Raw genomic sequence first — 22128 nt, forward strand, 5'->3', positions numbered from 1 at the left:
GAAAAGGTATATGGGCCTGTGATTATGTAATGACGGGGTAGGGAGACAGACAGGTGAGCCCTAATCTACCCGCCACTCAGTCCCTGCCTACTTGCAACGGCCCGTCCTAGGCGACGGCGTACAACTTGGCGACGGTCCCTACGCTCAATAAGTGCACGTCAGACAAACAGACAAGGGTACACAGAAGCTAGGGAAATGGGGCAGTTGCCCACGGCAGCACTGTGAGCAATGAGAGTAGTGAACGAGCCGAGTCAAACCAGGAGTGTACGAGGTACCAAAGACAGAGCAGGAGAGTAGTCAGTAAGCCATGGTCAAAATGAAGCAGAGGACAAATAGTTCAAGCAGCAGCAGCAGAGCCAGGAAACAGGCAGAATCACAGGCACTGGAGGAGCAGGAAGTGAAGGTATAAATAGACAGAGGGTGGGAGCTAGCTCCATCTGGCCAGGCTGTGATAGGCTCTCCCACTCCTAAGCCTCCCAGCCTGACTGGTAGAAGATGGAGTCACTCTCTCAGACTTAGGAGCAGGTGCAGACTGATTACCCACGGGCGTCGACACAGAAGCTGTGTCTGGCAGATCCTTTACAGGTATGCTGGGAATCTCCAAGATGCAGTTTTCGGTCGTGGGGTGACTATCTGGAGTGTCATATGTATAGGTGCATGGTCCGAAATTGTGATTGGGTTAATACAGGAAGCGAGATGGTGTGTAAAAAGCGAGGTGGATATTAGGAAATAATCGATACGAGAAAATGTGTCATGTGCCGCAGAATGGCACGTGTATTCCCGAGAGTCTAAGTTTGTGATCATCCATTGATCGCATAATCCCAATTGTTCCTTAAAGTGGACCAGGGAGGCAGCAGTAGAGTTCAGTTGTGATCCTCGAGTATTTCCATCCAACTGAGTGTCCTGTGCCCCATTAAAATCTCCCCCAATAATAATGTTTTGTGTGTTATGTTGTAACAAGATCTGCAGCATATCAGTGTAGAAAACATGCTGATCCTGGTTTGGTGCATACAGGTTAACCAAGAGGTAGGATATGTTATCTATTTGAACCCGGAGTATAAGGCACCGACCCTGATGGTCAGTGATAGTGTTTTCCACCACATGGGTCATTCCTTTCCGTATTAGTATGGCTACCCCCTAGAGGAAGAGCTATGGGAAGCTGTATAACATGTCTCCAGCCAGGGGGCCTTTAATGTACCCGAGTGGTCTTGTCTCCAGTGTGTTTCTTGGAGGAAAATTACATCAGGGGATGAACGTTTATTATGTGTAAGAACCTTTTTCCGTTTTATGGGAGTGTTAAGTGCCGCTACGTTTCATGAATAAAATTTTATGCCCGAAGGAGTGTGGTATGTATCTGCGTTTGTACTCATCTGTGCGGTGTCAACCAGGGCATCACTGTAAAGTCATTCATTATGGTGCTGTCCCATTCGGATCCAGCGAACCGCCGGAACAGCTGAACCCCAAGTGGCATTAGTACATAGTACATCAGCAATTTAACAAGTTGAAAGGGCTATGGTAAAGTGGGGACCGTCTCTCCCCTAAGTGTGGATTGTCAATCTCTGCCTTCTTCCATGTGAAAATGTCGCTTGGCAGCCAAAGGATCGTCGAATATTAGTGATCTTGTTCCATCTTTTATTCTCAGCTTAGCCGGATATAGTAGTTGAAATTTCGTGTTGTTCTCCGCTAGCATTTTACAGATGGGCACAAAAGTCCTTCTTTTTTGCGATACTGCAGCAGAGAAATCTTGGAACATTAAGATTCGGTTACCCTGAATCCGCAACTCCCTTTGCTGTCTATACGCCCTCAGAATTCTTTCACCGACCAATTTAGATATTTTGCGATAACCTGACGCGGTCTGCTATTACTATTGCCATTGCCCCTGTTGGCATCCGGAGGGCCAATGCGATGCACTTTCTCAATTGTCAGTGGGTCACTCAATGTCTCCAGTTTCAGAGCCGCTGGCAGTTCCTTGGTCAGATAGTCCAGAAGGTATTCCCCTCCTACACTCTCTGGGATGCCAACGAAGCGCAGATTGTTTTGGCGATGTCGGTTTTCCAAGTCCTCCACCTTGTCGCGGAGTGCCGCCTCCAGTGTTTGGCTGCGTTGTAGAGAGGTTTCAAGGTGGGCAATAGTTTGTTGCGTCCCTTGTACCCGAGTTTCTAATTCCACTATCCTCTGCGCAGAATTTATTGAGGTATGGAGCACTTCGAGACGTTTGTCAAACAATGGGATTAATAGTTGCGATACCTTATCAGCCACCAAAGCTGCTTGAAGATCGTACCTGTTAGAAGGTCCCGAAGGACTAGAACTCGGAGATAAGTTTGGAGGTGTGACGTCATCTCCTGAAAAAAGATCCGCCGTGTTGGATACCTCCTCATGTTGAACCTTACTCTTTGTAATGGATGTTTTGGAAGTGGCCTTGTCGTGTTTGGCCTGCAGCTTTTGTTTATTCATTTTTAGTGGCGTGGTGACTGCCGTTTCTGATCGTTGATCAGTTCGCAGCTGTCTACCAGACTATGTTGCAGTAAGAAATTTGTGCATAGCAAGGTCCCAACGGACCGTGTCAAATGCAAGGGAGAGGCGAAGTTAGAAATACAAAATAGGTTACATCAAGAGAGCACAGTCCCCATCCACACACCTCTATCACCTCATTTTAGAAATAGGCATCCTCTATTTGTGACCATCCAGTTAGAGAAAATAACGGAGGAGGGCGGATTACCCAATATCTGGGTCGCAAAAGGGAGTGCAACGGACCAATCGGCAATTCTTACCGGAGGTATCACAGTATCCTGTGCATATAAGAGTATTTTCAATATAAACAATGAAGGAATGTCAGTCCGCGCATAATAGTATAGGGCACTCTAATGTCAAGAGGTTCCAGGTTACATGGATGTGATGCAATTCACAAATCAGCCACTAGATGGTGTGCACTGTGCTGTGCCTGTAGTATTTGGTGAGTTGTAACTAAGGATTTCCAGCTCACACGCAGGGAACAATTTTGCAGGAGCTTCTAGTGCCTTAACCTACACAGACAAGGTAAGTTCTATAAGAGCAAATCACATCCATTTGATGTCAGGCAATAAGGCAAACAGGGTAGCAGTGCAGAGTACTTATCTGTATCCAGGCAGTGATTCAGTGTCCGTTACGAGCGAGGGGACTCTCACTTTCTGCAGGCAGTATCTTGTCCGGTTGGTCCTGTAGAAGACTGTAGGCCGACATCTGAGGGCAAGCACCGCTGATCCTGTTTGTATACTGAGGGGAGCCTTGCTGCTAAGGGATCCCCACCTCTCACGGCTCTATCTCCGGCTGTCTTCTGCTTCACCTCCCACCTAGCATGTCAGGGAAGGAGGCCTGAGGTCTCGTGGCCTAGCGCTCAAGATGGCGGGTGGCGGCTCCTCCGCCTCCCAAAGCGGTCTCACGTCCACCTGTTGGGCTGACTTCGGCGGTCAATACAGTGCTCCCGAGGCAGAGTAACGCTGTCACCGGGGTATCTTGCCGTCTCCGGTCATGAAAAACCCGGGATGCCTGGTCTGGAGACTGGATTCTGCAGCTGGGTGCAGGAGCTGAGTTAAAACGTGGCCATCCTGGATGTCCCGCACACCAGAAGTCACACACAACTTTTTGAGCACTATTTATTAAGACATTTTTGAGAGCTAATGGGACCAAAAAAACTGCGATTTTGGCATTTTAAATTCTTTCTTTTTTACGGCGTTCACTGTGCGACTTAAATAATGGCATATTGTTATAGTTCGGACTTTTACGGATGCAGCAATACCAATTTTTATTTTTTTTTTATGTTTTACATTGCTTTTGAGAAAAAATTTGAAAAGTTGTTTTTTTGGACTTTAAATATTTTATTTTTTTTCACTAATAATAACTTTATATACTTTTTTTTTCTTTTTCCCCATTTTATTAGTCCCACTAGGGGACTTGAACTAGCGATCATTAGATCGCTGGTACAATACACTGCAATACTAACGTGCTGCAGTATATTGTCATCTTTATAGGCTCCTTAAACAGCGCGATTGTTGTTCCTGTCCGTGTCAGCTGTAGTACAGAGTTGACACCCACAGCGTATGGCACGAGCTAAGTGCATGAGCCCGCTCTATATATCACCCTCCCCCACACCACCACATGCTATTAAGTCGTGGTGCACGAAGGGGGTTAATGCGCAGCAATTTTCCACTGATATGCTATTTTAGTGCACAATATGTTGTGCCCAGTTTGTGCCACTGAAGACAAATACCTCGTAAAATGTTAATCGGGTTCTCCCTGGTATCGCGATGCCATATCTGTAGCCGTAAACTGCTGTTTGGGTACGCTGTAGGGTTCAGAAGGGATGGGGCGCCATTTGGCTTTTGGAGCGCAGATTTTGCTTGGCAGTAGTTCTGTTTAGGGTTTTGCTGGTATTTCAGTTTATGATGTGGGGGCATATGTAAGCTATGCGGAGACCAGCAGGGCATAATAAGAGGGTATAATAACGGAGTAAATAAATAATATTTCAGAGATATGTGGCCGGTGTCACACTGATAAATGGTGCCAAATCTTATCCGCTTTTGGAGCACTGCACATTTTGCATCGCCCTATTCTCAGAGCCAGAACTTTTCTATTTTTTTTCCACCGGAGCTGTGTGAGGGCTTATTTGTTGCAGGACAGTCTCTAGTTTTCATTGGTACCCTTTTAGGGTACATGCCATTTTAGAAATCACTTTTTGTTCAATTTTTTGGCAAGCAAGGTGACCCAAAACCATCAATTCTGACAATGTTTTTTATTCTTTTTTTTATTTTTTACAGCGTTCACCCTGGGCTATGAATGACAGTTTTACTTTATTCTGCGGGTCGATACAATTACAGCGATACCAAATGTATATCGTTTTTTTATGTTTTGCAGCGTTTGCACAATAAAATCTCTTTTTTTTTATAAAATAATGAATTTTCTGTGTCACCATATTCTGAGAGCCATAACTTTTTTATTTTTTAGTCAAAAAAGCTGCATAAGGACTTTTTTTTTTTGTGGGACGGGTTGTAGTTTTTATTGGTACTATTTTGGGGTACGTGGAACTTTTTGATCACTTTTCAATCTATATTTTGGGAGGGGTGGTGACCAAGAAAAATAGTGATTCTGGCATTGTTTTTTACTTTGTTTTTTGGCATTGTTTCTTGTGGTCTTCACAGTGGGGGAAAATTAATATCATAGTTTTATAGTTTGAGTCGTTACGAACGCGGTGATACCAAATATGTGTACTTTTTTTAACGTTTTCATTTTTGTCCTATACTAAAAGACTCATTATAGGAAACAAGGCAGTTCTTGTTTATATAACTTTTAACTTTTATTTTTACACTTTTGTAAAACATTTTTACCTTTTTTTTTTAAACTTTTTTCTTTGTCCCACTAGAGGACTTGAAGACTTGCAGCTCTGATCACTGCTAGAATACATTACACTACCTACGTAGTGTAATGTATTCTAACTGTCATTGTGACCTCCAGCTGGTCTACATAGGCTTCCGTACATGGCAGCCCGGAGGTCATCGTCTGGCCTCCGGTTGCCATGACAACCATCGGCAGCCCCCCGAAATTGCATGTGGGGGCTGCCGATCTCTTAACCGGCGGGCCGCTGATCCGCAATGGGGAGAGCAGGGCAGGCACCCTACACAGTTAACCGCTGCTGCGGTGTAGCGCCGCGCAGCGGTTAACTGTTAATGTGCGGACGGAACTTCACACCCAGGTGCGCGAAGATACTGCTCACCTGGACTTTATTGTACGCCAAGGTGCGCGAAAAGGTGAAAGACCCCAACCGCTGGCCGTTTATATACAGCCGGCGGTCGGGAACCAGTTAAACACTTTATTTATGTCTTTTGTTTAATATTTAATGTTGTTTTTATATTTTAATAAGTGTTGCTAACTCCAGACTTATACACAGCAACATAATGTTTCGAAATTTAGTAATTCTTTAAAGGATTAGTTCATCCACAGAATATGCCATAAATGTCTGATGGATGCTGGTTCCAACTCTGGGACCTGCACCTATATCAAGAACAGGGGTCGCCCGATCCCCGTTTCTCCAGGTGCGGCGGCCGTTGGCCGCAGATTCCTGGCAAGGACTGTGGATATGTCATAAATGTCTAAAATGAGAATACCCCTCTATGTTTCCTTCTTAGCTTATTTAATTCTCTCTTGGTTTTCAGTGCTTGTGAGATTTCTTATTACGGCCTTGTGAGCCTTCAATGTATTTGAATCAAATGAACCATTTTCTATATTGTCTTTGAAATAATTTTTTATGTGTGTGCATTGAAGGTCCTACTTTTTATTCAATAAGCCTTTGTTTAGTTTTCTAGTATATGGCTTCCTGTTTCTGTGTGAGAGTTTTAGCAATTAAATGTGCAACAAATATGTAATCGATTCTAGACTCCTTTTTAAATACCGCTGAAAAAAAGGAGTAATCTTTATCAGTAGGATGTGACACTCACCATGTGTCAATAATAAGTTGTATATCTGCAATGGATTTCTTAATGAATTTCAGTTTCGTGTAGAATATCACAGAGACACTATTAAAGAGGCTCTGTCACCAGATTTTGCAACCCCTATCTGCTATTGCAGCAGATAGGCGCTGCAATGTAGATTACAGTAACGTTTTTATTTTTAAAAAACAAGCATTTTTGGCCAAGTTATGACCATTTTTGTAGTTATGCAAATGAGGCTTGCAAAAGTCCAAGTGGGTGTGTTTAAAAGTAAAAGTCCAAGTGGGCGTGTATTATGTGCGTACATCGGGGCGTTTTTAATACTTTCACTAGCTGGGCGCTCTGAAGAGAAGTAACATCCTCTTCTCTTCAGAACGCCCAGCTTCTGACAGTGCAGATCTGTGACGTCACTCACAGGTCCTGCATCGTGACGGCCACATCGGCACCAGAGGCTACAGTTGATTCTGCAGCAGCATCAGCGTTTGCAGGTAAGATCGACTTATGAACATAGCCTTAGAGGTAACCATAGTCAGATTAAGGGGCATTGAACTCACCACTCAATATTGTAAAACCTTTTGTGAATATAGTTTACTCTTATGCCTTATTCACATGACAGGGTCCCGCCCGAGCCCGAGTGTCGGCCGATAACATCGGCCGTTTTTCCCGTCCGGTTTGCATTAGTTTTGCATCTGTTCCGGGCCGGGCATATCTGGACAGTGACATCAGGGGCAACTCCTGAAGAGGAATCCCCATGTGTTCGGGGATTCCGCTTCAGGAGTTTCCCCTGATGTTACTGCCCAGATATGGACAGAGACATCAAGCGCTCTGTCCAGGAGCGGAATCCCCGAAAACACGGGGATTCCGCTCATTGAGGGAGCTAAAGTGGGGCTAGCACATACCAGATCAGGGAGATACCTGCCTGCTCTGCTATAGTGGCGTCGCTACAATAGTTCCAGCTGCAGCAGCTGCTAGCGGCGCCATCGGCCATGGAAGGTGTCGCTGGGCCAGGGAGCTTTTAAAACAAGCAGGGGAAGGGAGCCAGCGCAGTGCTCCCTTCCACCTGCTGTACACCCCGGCCCTGCCACACAGTGTATCTCCAGCGTACAGCCATTCGTCCGAATGGCATCAACTCCTCCTCCTCACATGCACTCTGCGCTGTGAGGAGGGAGCGAGCGACGGAATACATGGCCATCACTCGGGACACATTCCGGTGATGGCCGTGTATTACCCGGCCACATAGACTTCTATGGGAGCCGGGCGGCCGGGTAAACGGCCAAAAATAGGACATGTCACATTTTTTGACGGCCAGGTTTACCGGGCCGTCCAAAAAATCGGTCGTGTGAATAGCACCATTAGGGGTCTATTGTTCCTACAGCAGCCGGGAAACCCTGTCGTGTGAATAAGGGCTTATAGTATTTGTGTGATAAGTTTCTCCTAGATAATATTATATATGTTTGCAAAGATAAATGATTTGTCATATACCAATCCCTTGAGAGAAATCAACCTTCTTTATTTGTTATCTATTATAAACGGTAGCTTTTTGTTAATTATTATAGTGACCTATTTATTTATTTTAATTGGAGAGGAAGAATTGTACCAAACTGGGAAGACCCTGCTTTTAGGTATTGGTATAGAGAATTTTTAAAATGTGTCTCCTGAATATGGGCCACATCTTCTTTTTCTCTTTCTAGGTATTGTAGAATCGAAACCCTTTTTTGAGCAACGTCGGGGGCGTCGCTAGCACTGGACCTCCAAAGCCCAAGCCCTGGATCTTTGGCCCGATGCCCCAGATCCCCGGGCGACTGCCGCTGCAGAGGTCGCGATTGCGACCGGGCCACGGCCCCCGCACCGCGTCTAAAGAGATTTACTATAGTAACCTGGGGCCTATTTCATAAAACACATGGGCCCTTGTTACTATAGTAATACCACTATACTTACCCTCCTTCCCGAGTGCAGCGGAAGTCCTGACGTCTTCCCGCGTCATGATGTCACGACGCTGTGTGCCGCGCATGATGTCACGACGCTGGTTGGTGTAGAGACATCCGCTGCACCGAAGAGCTGGATAAGTGTAACATCATTATTGTCTGCTGGGGTCCTGCATCTAAGCCTGCCTTGTGGTAGGCTTAGATACAGTTTCCAAACAGACAGCCTCACACATGAGTTTAGATACAGGGCCCATGTGTGATACTGTCTGTCGGACCAAGTATCTAAGCTAACCACAAGGCTAATTACTGTATGAGATTACTGTCTGCTGGGGCCCTGTATCTAAGCCTAACATGTTGTAGGCTTAGATACAGGGTCCAACAGAAAGTATCACACATTGGCCCTGTATCTAAGCCTACCACATAGTAGGTTTAGATACATGGCCATGTATGGTACTGGCCAATGGGCCCTGTATCTAAGCCTACCACATTGTAGGCTTAGATACAGGGCCCCAGCAGACAGTAATCATACTGTATAAAATTACTGTCTGCTGGGGTTCTGTATCTAAGCCTGCCTTGTGGTAGGCTTAGATGCATGGTCTAACAGGCAGTATTACACATGGGCCCTGTATCTAAGCCTACCACCTGTGTTACTAATGGTTTTTTTTGTGTGTTTTTTTTACAGGTTCGACTACGTCGGATTCAGGGAATACTTCAATGATGGCTTTTTTTAAATTTTCATAAAATGGTTAATGAGGGTTGTGTGGGGGGTTTTATTTCAATAAAATATAATCTTTCTTTGTATTTTGTTTTAAACTTCATTACTACCGCCTTAGTAATGGCTGATTGACAGCGTCCGTTACTAAGCCGGGGCTTTGTGTTAGCCGATGCAGAGGCTAACACTAACCCCCCAATATTACCGCAGTACCAAGTACCACCAGGGGTACCGAGAAGAGCTGAGTACGATCCAGTACCCGACCATCTGTAGTGATGGACAGGCACTGGGGCGGCCGCAGGCTGGTATTATTAGGCTGGGAAAGGCCAAAAACAGTCATAACACCCTGGTAATGCTAGCCTGCTGCTGCTGTGTTGTATCTGGCTGGTTATCAAAAATGGGGGGGACCCCCATGTCATTTTTTTTTTTTAATGGAATAAACCGTGCGTCCCCACCCCCATTTTTCATAACTAGCCAGATACAACATAGCAGCAGCAGGCTAGCATTACCAGGGTGGGAAGGGCCACTGTTTTTGGCCTTTCCCAGCCTAAGGCCTAATTCACACGAGCGTATTTCAAGTCCGTGTTACACGCTTGAAAATAACGCACGTCACACGGACCTAGGCAAGTCAATGGGGACATTCAGTGTTTTTCACTCAGCGTGTATCCGCTGCGTGAAACTCACTGCATGTCCTATACTTGTGCGTTTTATGCACATCACGCACCCATTGAAGTCAATGGGTGCGTGAAAATCACAGACAGCACACGGACGCACATCCGTGTGCTGTGAGTGATTCACGCAACAGTTGCTAAAGAAATGATGAGAAAAAAAGAAAACCACCTCCTTCAGTTTATTTTGCTGACGTAAAAAACGTGTGACATACGGATGACATATGGGCGTAAATAATGCAGACACGAATCATGCACTGATGTCACACGGAACTGCAATGCAGGAAATAGGCTGCGTTTTTTTACGCGTGCAAAACAGACCTGTTTGTGTGAATAAGGCCAAATAGTAGCAACCTGCGGCCGCCCCAGTAACCCAACCTACACGCAGACACATTTTTGTTTGGGGGGGTGAGCATAGGTTAGATGTAGATACAGGGCCCCAGCAGTACGTATCCTTGTACTATCATGTGTGATACTGTCTGCTGGACCATTTATCTAAGCCTATCATGTGTGATACGGTCTGCTGGGGCATGTATCTAAGCCTATCATGTATGATACTGTCTGCTGAGACAAGGTGGGTATGTGGGACTACCTACAGGGGGCTGCATGGCGCTGTCTACAAGAGGGATGTATGGCAGGGGGACTGTGTGTGGTACCATACAGGGGTCTTGTGACACTATGTACAGGGGGCATTGTGTGGGGAATGCTCTACAGGTGTATTTGATTAGAGCCCCCGAGACATAACTTTGCTTGGGTCCCCAGAAATGTTAAATTTGCCCCTGAGGTTTGGTACAAGGATACTTACTGATGGGCCCTGTATCTAAGGTTACATTCACACGAGCGTAACAGATTTACGTGCGTAAAAAAACTTGCGTAAATCTGTCCGTGTGCATTGCATTTTGCATCAGTGTGCTTTGCGTGTGGCATATGTTTTTCACGCACCTGAAAGCACTTTTCATTTTTTTTCAGTGTAATTTATGCGTGAAACACGAACAGCACATGGATGTTGTCAGTGTGGTGTCCGTGGATTTCATGCACCCATTGACATTGAATGCACCAATATATGACATGTAGTGAGTTTTATGCAACGGACACTCGCAGTGTGAGAACTCACGCATGTGTGAATAGCCCCATTGAAATCAATGGGTCCGTGTGCTGTGCGTTGTTTCACCGCACAGCACATGGAAGAGATTCACGCTCGTCTGAATGAGCCATAAGTCTATTATGTGTGATACTGTCTACTGGGGCCATGTATCTAAGTCTATCATGTGTGATACTGTCTGCTGAGGCAATGCATTCAATTCTATCCAGTGGTGTATCTATAGGAGCCTTAGTCTTATACATATGCGATCTCCGATATGTATGTAAACATTTATTTATTTTTCGGGGGGGGGGGGGTATATATGTCTCGGGGCATGTGCCCCTGATCTTTTAAGACCCTAGCAACGCCCCTGAGCAACGTTTTGTCATTATATGACACAAGTCAGCCATTGTTTAGCCATGTTAGAAATGTATAGAAAATAGAAATAAAGACAATAGTAGATTGAGAATAGAAAAAGCAAAACAATAATAGATTTGAAAAGGTATAAGATTAGAAAATGATGCTGCTGGACAGGGGAAGATGTCACTAATATCACTCCTGACCAGAATAATTTACATAAATTTAGCAGGTCGAGTCATGCAAAAAAGGAATCAAGTTTAATATGAAAGCTTGACAGTAACTGTATACTGTATAGTTCAACAAATTCAGCATAGTCCTCCCAGCGAGATCGTGAAGACAAAATGTTATTTGAACAAAAACTGGTAAAATCATAAATATCTTTATGTCCAAAGACGATTTCTTTGATGTAAGGAATACATGTGCATCTGCACAACAAGAATACATTTGTTCATACTTTGACGATAGGTAGTGGGGTACATAGGCGCTCCTTCCCATGGTGTTTTTACTGTGTCTGTCTAGATCCTTCTAGACTTTTTAGATTTCCTGAGTGGGGTTTCCTCCCATTTGTCAGAATTCGAAGGGGCGTTGGGTTTATTTGAACATCTATTAGAATCCAGTCTAGAATCTGAATATGGCTAAGGTCTAATTTATTTAGAACGAAAGGTAGGTTATCTCGTGTTTTGTTGATTAGGGTCTTATTTGGCAGGTTGATTGCAAGATTAAATGCAAACATCCATATATATAGGAATTCCTTCCTCTCTGAGTGCCCTTGTAAGAACTTGGAGTCTAGGGTCAGTCGTGAGAGGTCTTGGTATATTTGAATATAATTGGCGTCATAATCCAATTTTTAGGCATATCTAGCTTTCTGGATGATCACTTTATTTTGAGTCTTTGAAGACAGCAGAGGATGTCTTTTGGTTTTTCTGAGCCTTGATTTTGAACTGTGCACTCCGTGGGCTCTTTCTAATGCCTAATCACACGAGCGTATTTCACGTCCGTGTTACGCGCTTGAAAATAACGCACGGACCTAGGCAAGTCAATGGGGCCATTCAGACATTCAGTGTTTTTTTACGCAGCGTGTGTCCGATGCGTGACAGTCACTGCATGTCCTATACTTGTGCGTTTTTTGCGCATCACGCACCCATTGAAGTCAATGGGTGCGTGAAAATCACAGACAGCACACGGACGCACATACACGGACGCGGACGCGTAAAAAAAAATTCTGGTGAAAACACTTTTTTTTTTGCATTTTTCTGTGTTACTAAACGTTTGACAAACTTCTGACATGTCATAGGGACATGTTAGAGTTTGGATTGGTGGGGGTCCGAGCACTGAGACCCCCACCAATTGCTGAAACGAAGCAGCAGAAGCGCTCGTGTGAGCGCTCAGCCACTTCGTGTCTGTTCGGCTTTTTCCAGAAATAAATGTATTGGAGTACGGACTTAATAGAAAGTCTATGAGCCCGTACTCCAATTCATCGGCTTTCCGGAAAAAGCCGAACAGACACCAAGTGGCTGAGTGCTCACACGAGCGCTTCTGGAGCTTCGTTTGAGCGATTGGTGGGGGCCTCAGTGCTCGGACCCCCACCAATCAAAGCTTATAACATGTCACTATGACATGTCAGAAGTTTGTCAAACGTTTAGTTACACTTTAAAAAAAAAAAGTTAAATTAACTGCTACACACATTTCCCCCAAAATTAGTTCTTAAGGGAAGGAACACACTAGGTGGGTAGGCTCTGTAAAACTACGGAATTCCATCCAAATTGTGGTGCAGTTTTTTTGGGCAGCATGTCCGCTGCAGAGATCCTGCAGCAATAAAAAAAAAAAGTTTATACTTACCCCGGTCATAGTCATGGCGATGCATCCCTCTCCTCGACGTGTAGCCCAACTTCCTGGGATGACGCAGTAGTCCATGTGACCGCTGCAGTCTTTGATTGGCTGCAGCAGTCACATGAGATGAAACGTCAACCCAGGAGGCTGGGCTGCGCTTAGAATAGAGGATCGCGTCACTAGGACTATGGCAGGGGATAAGTATAAACTTTTTTATTAAATTTGAAACTCGAAACACATGGCTCTTTGTTGCGAGTTTTACCTCCCCATGGAATTCAATGGGGAAAACCCGCAACAGAAAAGCAGCAATTCCGAAGCATAAATTGACATGCTGCTGCTTAAAAACCCGCACCGCAGGTCTAGTTTTCGGACGATGTTTCTCACTGTGTGCCCGGGAATTCCTCTCCTCCTGACATTACTGTCCATATATGGACAGTGATTCCGTGATGATGGCAGCGTCAGCACCTGGTGGTCGACTGGGCCCCTCCAAGGGTAGTGGGCCCTGGCACTTGCCCGGATTTGCCGGGTGCTGACGCCAGCCCTGGTTCCTACCCTAAAAAGTCTACTTGTCCTTTTCAAAAATTATGGCCAACCGAATGCAAACTATTTTACTGGTCTTTAAAGAGACTCTGTCACCACATTGTCAGTGGCCTATCTTCTACATAATGTGATAAGTAATGTAGGTAACAGCAGTGTTTTTTTTATTTAGAAAAACTATCTATTTTCACCAAGTTATGACCTATTTTAGTTTTATGCTAATGACTTTCTTAATGCCCAAATGGGCGTGTTTTTACTTTTGACCAAGTGGGCGTTGTGGAGAGAAATGTATGACGCTGAGCAATCAACGTCATACACTTCTCTCCATTCATGTAATCAGCACATAGTGATCCTGCATTGTTCACTATGTTCAGTCACATACTCACACATTAACGTTACTGAAGTGCCTTGACAGTACATAGACATTGCCTCCAGCCAGGACGCGATGTCTATTCCCAATCCCGACACTTCGGTGACGTTTGTGTGGGACTTAATGAGAGCAAGTGTCTCGCTGTAAGCTGTCATTTAGCTTATTTACTTGCTGTTCTGTAAGTCCCACACAAATGTTACCGAAGTGTCGGGATGGTGAATAGACATCACGGCCTTGCAGGAAGCGATGTCTATTCACTGTCAAGACACTTCAGTAAAGTTAATGTGTGAGTAAGTGACTGCACATCATGATCTAGCAAGTACTCTATGTGTTGAGTAAATGAATGGAGAGAAGTGTATGATGCTGATTGGTCAGCGTCATACCCTTTTCTCTACAACGGCCACTTGGTGAAAAAGTAAAAACACCCAGTTGGGCATTAAGAAAGTCATTAGCATAAATCTAAAATAATTCATAACACCGTCAAAATTGATCATTTTTCTAAATAAAAAACACTGCTGTAATCTACATAACAGCGCCGATCACATTACGTTGAAGATACGGCACTTATAATGTGGTGACAGAACCTCTTTAAGCTCAGTCCACATTACATTTGTGAACACATTTGTAGTATACGCCGACTAATACGTTTATTTTTGTTTACTACGTATACGTTTTTATACGTTTGTGCCTTACTTATAGTATCGTATATGTTTTTTGTTCTTGAGCCATACCAATATAGATTTGTAAAGTTAAAATATCAAAGTAGATGTAGGGAACAGCTGCAGTGTTTTCTGGAGCCAGTAATCAGGGGCTGGGCAGTGGGGGCAATGTATTGTCTCATAATCTGGGTAATTTCCCATCTATGGTGAAAAAACGTCTATGTTTTATGTATGCATAAATACGTCATCCATTGACTTCAATACAAATAGAAATGTATACGTGTGGTATACGTTTTGGAAAAGGACTGAAAAGCTTAGTAGACTACGCTACTCAGGACTTTGAAAAAAAAGGATAGAATGTAAGCACACAAATGATGCACAAACTACACTAATAGGGCGTCCGTCATATTCATAGAAATCAATGTACATGCTGTGGCACTTGTTTTGGCACTGTTTTTTCATGTCAAAACGTGCAGTTCAGGTATATGGTAAAAACTAAATGTGAACTGAGCCTTAACAAACTGCAGCATAATACACAGTATAAACACAATTACAATACATACTAGTTATTTCTAGTCAAACATATTAGAGCATTTAATGTTTCTTTCAATTTACTTTTTATAAACTTACTGTGTGCTCTGGAGTTGTCAGGTCACATGTATAACGGTTACCTCTTTTCTCAAACGCTACTTTGCTTTCTGTTCACTTTAAAATGTTCCACCACACTTTATCGCCTTGTTGTTCTTTTTTGGATATAAAGTAAACATTAAAACAGTAAAAAATTAAAGGTCTGGAAACTACTTTAAAAGGTAAAAAATTGTAGAAGAAAAAAAAACAAGACCAAGCAACAGTGTGCTTGGTGAAAAATGACCTCTGCCTGGCACTGCAATATTTATACATCGAGGTGAGTAAGTAACCGTAAGAGCAGTAGTTTGTTACAGTAAAATCATATGTAAACAAGTTCATGTTGAAACCCCTATTGATCTGGAGTCCTATTCAAACAAATAGGACTTCCTTCTAATTTCATCTGAAACCGACACAAAATGTTGTGTTAAAGGCGTTCTACACTATAACAAAAATTGTATCCCAAACGTTGGATCTAGAATGATGTTACATTTCTGATTTTCATACTATCCTGATATTTTGCTTGCTGTGTTGATGGGCCTGTAACTAGGACTTCCTCCCCCACTAGCGTCCTCCCATAGCACATTCGTTAGGAACGCAAGAGGCAAAATTGGGGCAAGGTGTATATTGGAAATTTGTACCCTGTTCCAATTCCATCCTTTGGTCTAAATTTTACTAGGTATAGACCAACTTTAAAGCAGATCTCCAGTTTTTGCTATAACATTTTTTGTGGATAAAGATAAAAAAAACAATAACAATTTTAAGATAAGCAGAGACATAACACATAGGAAAGAGAAGGGAAGAATGAACAATTCTTGCACTCCCGATCTCACACTTGGTGCCCGAAAGTATGAAAATTCAGTTGAATAGGTTTCATAAAAAAAAAATTCAGTTTATTAATTCAGTGGTTTTATTTGGGCACCTTATGGCATATATATGCAACAGAAAATAAATAATTAAGAGAGGTGAGGTGGCATCAACAAAATGTAGTAAGGTACATCACTTTCACTGCATATCACTTCATATGTTGAGGACAGGAGCTTCTTCAGGGTGCACACAGTGTACAGAAAAAATAAAATGCAGACACCCTCAGCTGCTATCCAAAGGAGTAGCTTGTCCTAGCAGAGGTAGAGAGCAGTACCAGGGGCGCAGCGCCCCCTCCTCCTGCACTATAATTGTACCTGTGTCGCAAGGACACAGGTACAATTAGAAACAATGAATGACCGGGCACGTTCCATGCCCGGCCATTCAGCGCCTCTCCACGAATGAAGCGACTGGTACCTTTTGTACCAGTGACGCTTCCGTCGATGAAAGGCGCTGACTGACTGGCAGGGAAAGTCATCCTCCCCAGCCAATCAGCGCCTTTCATAGACGCTGTGTTCAACCCCCTGGAGACCTGCGCAGAAGAGAGCAGGTCTCCATGGCTGCCGGACGGCGTGGGAGCGGGAATAAGGTGAGTTTGAATATTTTTTTATTTTTTTTAAAATGTAATAGAAGTGTGGCTGTATCTGCGGGGGAGAGGGGGGACTTCGTCTACGGGGGGTGTCTATCTACTGGGGAACTATACAGGGCTGGGCTATATATAGGGGGAATATATCTACAGGGGGGCTATATCTACAGGGGGGCTATATCTACAGAGGGGGAATATATCTACAGGGGGCTATATCTACAGAGGGGGGGCTATATACAGGGGTGGGCTATATACAGGGAGAATATATCTAAAGGGGGGCTATATTTACAGGGCTGGGCTATATACTGGGCGACTATATCTACAGGGGGGCTATATCTACAGAGGGGGGGCTATATACAGGGGTGGGCTATATACAGGGGGAATATATCTACAGGGGGGCTATATTTACAGGGCTGGGCTATATATTGGGCGACTATATCTACAGGGGGGCTATATCTACAGAGGGGGGGCTGTATACAGGGGTGGGCTATATACAGGGGGAATATATCTACAGGGGGAATATATCTACAGGGCTGGGCTATATACTGGGCGACTATATCTACAGGGGGGCTATATACTGGAGTGGGCTGTCTATAGAGCACCATATACAGGGGTGGGCTATAGCTACAGGGGGGGCTATATAGTATATAGCCCTCTATAGATATAGCCCACCCCTGTATATGGTGCTCCATAGATAGCCCACCCCAGTTTATAGCCCCCCTGTAGATATAGTCGCCCTGTATATAGCCCAGCCCTGTAGATATAGCCCCCTGTAGATATAGCCCCCCTGTAGATATATTCCCCCTGTATATAGCCCCCCTCTGTAGATATAGCCCCCCTGTGTATAGCCCACCCCTGTAGATATAGCCCCCCTGTGTATAGCCCCCCTGTTTAAAGCCCACCCCTGTAGATATAGCAGCCCTGTGTATAGCCCAGCCCTGTAGATATGGTCCCCCTGTAGATATGGTCCCCCTGTAGATATGGCCCCCCTGTAGATATAGTCCCCCTGTAGATATAGTCCCCCTGTACATATAGCCCACCCCTGTATATAGTCCCCCTGTAGATATAGCCCACCCCTGTATATAGTATCCCACAAATAGCTCCCCCTATAGTGCTCCACAGAAAGCCCACCCCTGTATATAGCCCCCTTGTACATATAGTCCACCCCTGTATATAGTGCTCCACAGATAGCCCACCATTGTATGTAGTATATACAGGGGTGGGCTATCTGTGGAGCACTATATACAGGGGTGGACTATCTAGTGGAGCACTATATACAGGGGTGGACTATATGTGGAGCACTATATACAGGGGTGGACTATATCTACAGGGGGGCTACATACATGGTTGGGCTATCTGTAGAGCTCTATATACAGGGGTGGGCTATATCTACAGGGGGCTATATACAGGGGTGGGCTATCTGTAGAGCACTATAGGGGGAGTTATTTTTGGGACACTATATACAGGGGTGGTCTATATGGGGGCACTTACTACAGGGGCTCTATGGCAGGCACTATCTACAGGGGTGTGTGTAGGATACGGTGTATGGTGCTATTATAATTAGAGGTGCAGTGTATGGCGCTATTATATCTAGGGGTGTAGTGTGTGGTATAATGATAACTTTATATTTATTTATAGGTGCAGAAATGTTGGAAAAGTGAGACGCTGAAGACATCTGAGCGGCAAACTGCAGAAATGGTCTGTGACCGGGAGAATTCATCATAGAGGTCTGGACCGGAGGGAGAAGAAAAGAACTAGAATCTGAGACGTCACCGGTGAGTCACTTAATGTAAATGTTTATTCTGCCTCTAATCAGTAATGTAGTCACTGTATGATCTGCAGCGAGATGATTATGATAGGATTTATTTTTTGTGAAACAGCAACTCCCAGCATATCCTTACCATTGTCTGGGCCATGCTGGGAGCTGTAGTTTTACGCCGTACACACCTATATGGAAGGGGTTGCACTAAATTGAGCTGTATTTGTGCTGGTGCTGTATATATGTACTGAGCTTGGTTCTGGTGTTGTGTATAGAACCATATTGCTTGTAAAATGTACAAATGTTTTTATGCTCGCGTTACATAAAAAGAAATGACACGTCGATTGGTAGAGAAAATAAACACGGCGAGGGGGAAGGAGATGTCGGGAAAGAGGTTGGGGGGGGGGCGCCAAACTGAATCTTTGCCCCGGGTGCTGGAGAACCTAGCTACGCCTCTGAGCAGTACAGTACATATAACACTATACTATATAGGCAATACCGGAAGAACAATGGTTGTATACTCTTTAGTAATATAGCATCTGCTGATTTTGGATCTATTTTCTCCTAATGTTACACACTGTTTCACAGACATCACAGATCGGCATTGTAACTTAGATGTATAAGTTTAATGTGGCCATTTTGATTTAAGGAATCAATGAATTCGACTGGAAATACATTTTTTAATATGATATAATAGTGGTTAATATTTGTTCAAAAAACATATATGTATATATAAAAATATTTTTTTCATTAAGATTGTATTATGAATGCTCAATAAATGTAAAACTTCCAAACTACGGTAAAAGTCTTCGCTATCATTTAACAAAAAAAAAACACTTCCCCAGAAAATTACACAATAATTGCATCAGAACTTTGATCATTTAGACTTTTTGAAGAAAATTCTGATGTCTGTGCATTTTATTTAAACGTCTCAGCATTTTATACTAAGGGAGTGTCTTGTTTCTTATTAGAGAACTGTATTCCTTAACATTTTAATGACACAGCTAGTTTTGGCCTACATGAACCGAAAATTACCCAGCTACATGTGCCCAGAGGTTTATATAGGGCATAGTTTACTCGACATTAGTAGAATTGCTCTGCTGTGAAATAAATGCTATCTGATCAAATTTACTGAAGTTTTTTTTAGTAAAATACCGTAGATGAATATTGAATATGGTTGAAAGTAGGGGTGGGATTAAATTTTTTAACAGGTTCCCTGTTTTGTGGACAAAGACATAGGGGTCGGGGCGGGGTCGCGGTGTATCGCGCCATGGAAAGTTATTCTAATCATAAAATAAAACAATTACAATATTTCAACCACACCCTAAATTAAAGTGGACTCTAAATAAAGAAATCCCCTGTCCAGAATGTTTTAGTTTATTTCCACACTATGTATATAATTACATAAGAATACATATCTACACTTATTATATTAAACTCACCCATTACATATAGACCTATGTGCACACATTCAATATCCTAAGCATGCTCAGCCAATTTAGTTAGGCTGTGGACTGTGAGAACAGTGTGGCGTGCGCAGTAAGTCGAGACAACTCTCCCGGCTAATGCACAGATACGGTGCAAGGAGCAAGCTCTGTACAATATACAGCACCAGAACCAAGCCAAGTACATAAATACAACACCAGAACCAAGTTCATACATATATACAGCACCAGAACAAAGCTCAGTGTATATGTAAAGGATCTGCCAGACACAGCTTCTGTGTCGACGCCTGTGGTTACTCAGTCTGCACCTGTTCCTAAATCTGATAGAGTGACTCCTTCCACCACTCAGGCTGGGAGGCTGAGGAGTGGGAGAGCCTATCACAGCCTGGCCAGACGGAGCTAGCTCCCGCCCTCTGTCTATTTATACCTTAATTTCCTGCTTCTCCTTTGCCTGTGATTCTGCTTGTTTCCTGGCTCTGCTGCTGCTGCTTGTACTATTTGTCCTCTGCTTCATATTGACCCTGGCTTTACTGACTACTCTCTTGCTCTGCGTTTGGTACCTCGTACACTCCTGGTTTGACTCGGCTCGTTCACTACTCTGTTGCTCACGTTGTTGCCGTGGGCATCTGCCCCTTTACCCTTAGCTTCTTTGTACCCTTGTCTGTCTCTCTGTCTTGCACATAGTGAGAGTAGGGACCGTCGCCCAGTTGTACGCCGTCGCCTAGGACGGGCCGTTGCAAGTAGGCAGGGACTGAGTGGCGGGTAAATTAGGGCTCACCTGTCTGTCTCCCTACCCAGTCATTACAGTGTGTGTATATATATATATATATATATATATACATACACACAGCACCAGAACAAAGCTCAGTACATATATACAGCACCAGAAACAAGCCAAGTACATATATACTCACCAGAACCAAGCTCAGTACATATATACAGCACCTGACTAAAAGCTCAGTACATATATACACCCCCAAATAAAGTTCAGTACATATATACAATACCAGAACCAAGCTCAGTACATATATACACACACAACACCAGAACCAAGCTCAGTACATATATACACACAACACCAGAACAAAGCTCATACATATATACAGTATCAGAACCAAGCTCAGTACATATATAATCACCAGAACCAAGCTCAGTACATAAATACAGCACCAAAACCAAGCTCAGTACTGTATTTATGTAATGAGCTGGGTTTTGGATTCATGTGCAGAGTTTTGTTCTGGTGCTGTATATATGTAGTGAGCTTAGTTCTGGTGCTGTATGTATGTACTGAGTTTGGATCTGGTGCTGTATATATGTAGTGAGCTTTGTTCTGGTGCTGTATTTACGTATTGAGCTTGGTTATGATGTATATAACTCCAGAACCAAGCTCAGTACATATATACAGCACCAGAACAAAGCTCAGTGTATATGTAAAGGATCTGCCAGACACAGCTTCTGTGTCGACGCCCGTGGTTACTCAGTCTGCACCTGTTCCTAAATCTGATAGAGTGACTCCTTTTTCCACCACTCAGGCTGGGAGGCTGAGGAGTGGGAGAGCCTATCACAGCCTGGCCAGACGGAGCTAGCTCCCGCCCTCTGTCTATTTATACCTTCATTTCCTGCTTCTCCTTTGCCTGTGATTCTGCTTGTTTCCTGGCTCTGCTGCTGCTGCTTGTACTATTTGTCCTCTGCTTCATATTGACCCTGGCTTTACTGACTACTCTCTTGCTCTGCGTTTGGTACCTCGTAGACTCCTGGTTTGACTCGGCTCGTTCACTACTCTGTTGCTCACGTTGTTGCCGTGGGCATCTGCCCCTTTACCCTTAGCTTCTTTGTACCCTTGTCTGTCTCTCTGTCTTGCACATAGTGAGAGTAGGGACCGTCGCCCAGTTGTACGCCGTCGCCTAGGACGGGCCGTTGCAAGTAGGCAGGGACTGAGTGGTGGGTAAATTAGGGCTCACCTGTCTGTCTCCCTACCCAGTCATTACAGTGTATATATATATATATATATATATATATATATATATATACATACACACAGCACCAGAACAAAGCTCAGTACATATATACAGCACCAGAAACAAGCCAAGTACATATATACTCACCAGAACCAAGCTCAGTACATATATACAGCACCTGACTAAAAGCTCAGTACATATATACACCCCCAAATAAAGTTCAGTAAATATATACAATACCAGAACCAAGCTCAGTACATATATACACACACAACACCAGAACCAAGCTCAG

At 43.8% G+C, this 22128-nt stretch overlaps 1 protein-coding gene across 3 annotated transcripts in view; it reads right to left on the minus strand.

Annotated features, from left to right (window-relative positions):
- LOC142743191 (complement receptor type 1-like) overlaps nt 1–22128 on the minus strand; it is a 228807-nt gene that overhangs the window by 183206 nt on the left and 23473 nt on the right. Inside the window, exon 2 of one of the 3 annotated variants that reach the window (XM_075853687.1) lies at nt 15231–15343. The gene's annotated coding sequence lies outside the window, so the exon portion shown is untranslated. Of the gene's footprint in view, nt 1–15230; nt 15435–22128 lie in introns of those variants that run through there. The other 2 variants (XM_075853689.1, XM_075853688.1) reach the window with 2 other exon arrangements.

The sequence above is a fragment of the Rhinoderma darwinii genome, chromosome 2 (assembly GCF_050947455.1).
Source record: "Rhinoderma darwinii isolate aRhiDar2 chromosome 2, aRhiDar2.hap1, whole genome shotgun sequence".
Taxonomy (NCBI): domain Eukaryota; kingdom Metazoa; phylum Chordata; class Amphibia; order Anura; family Rhinodermatidae; genus Rhinoderma; species Rhinoderma darwinii.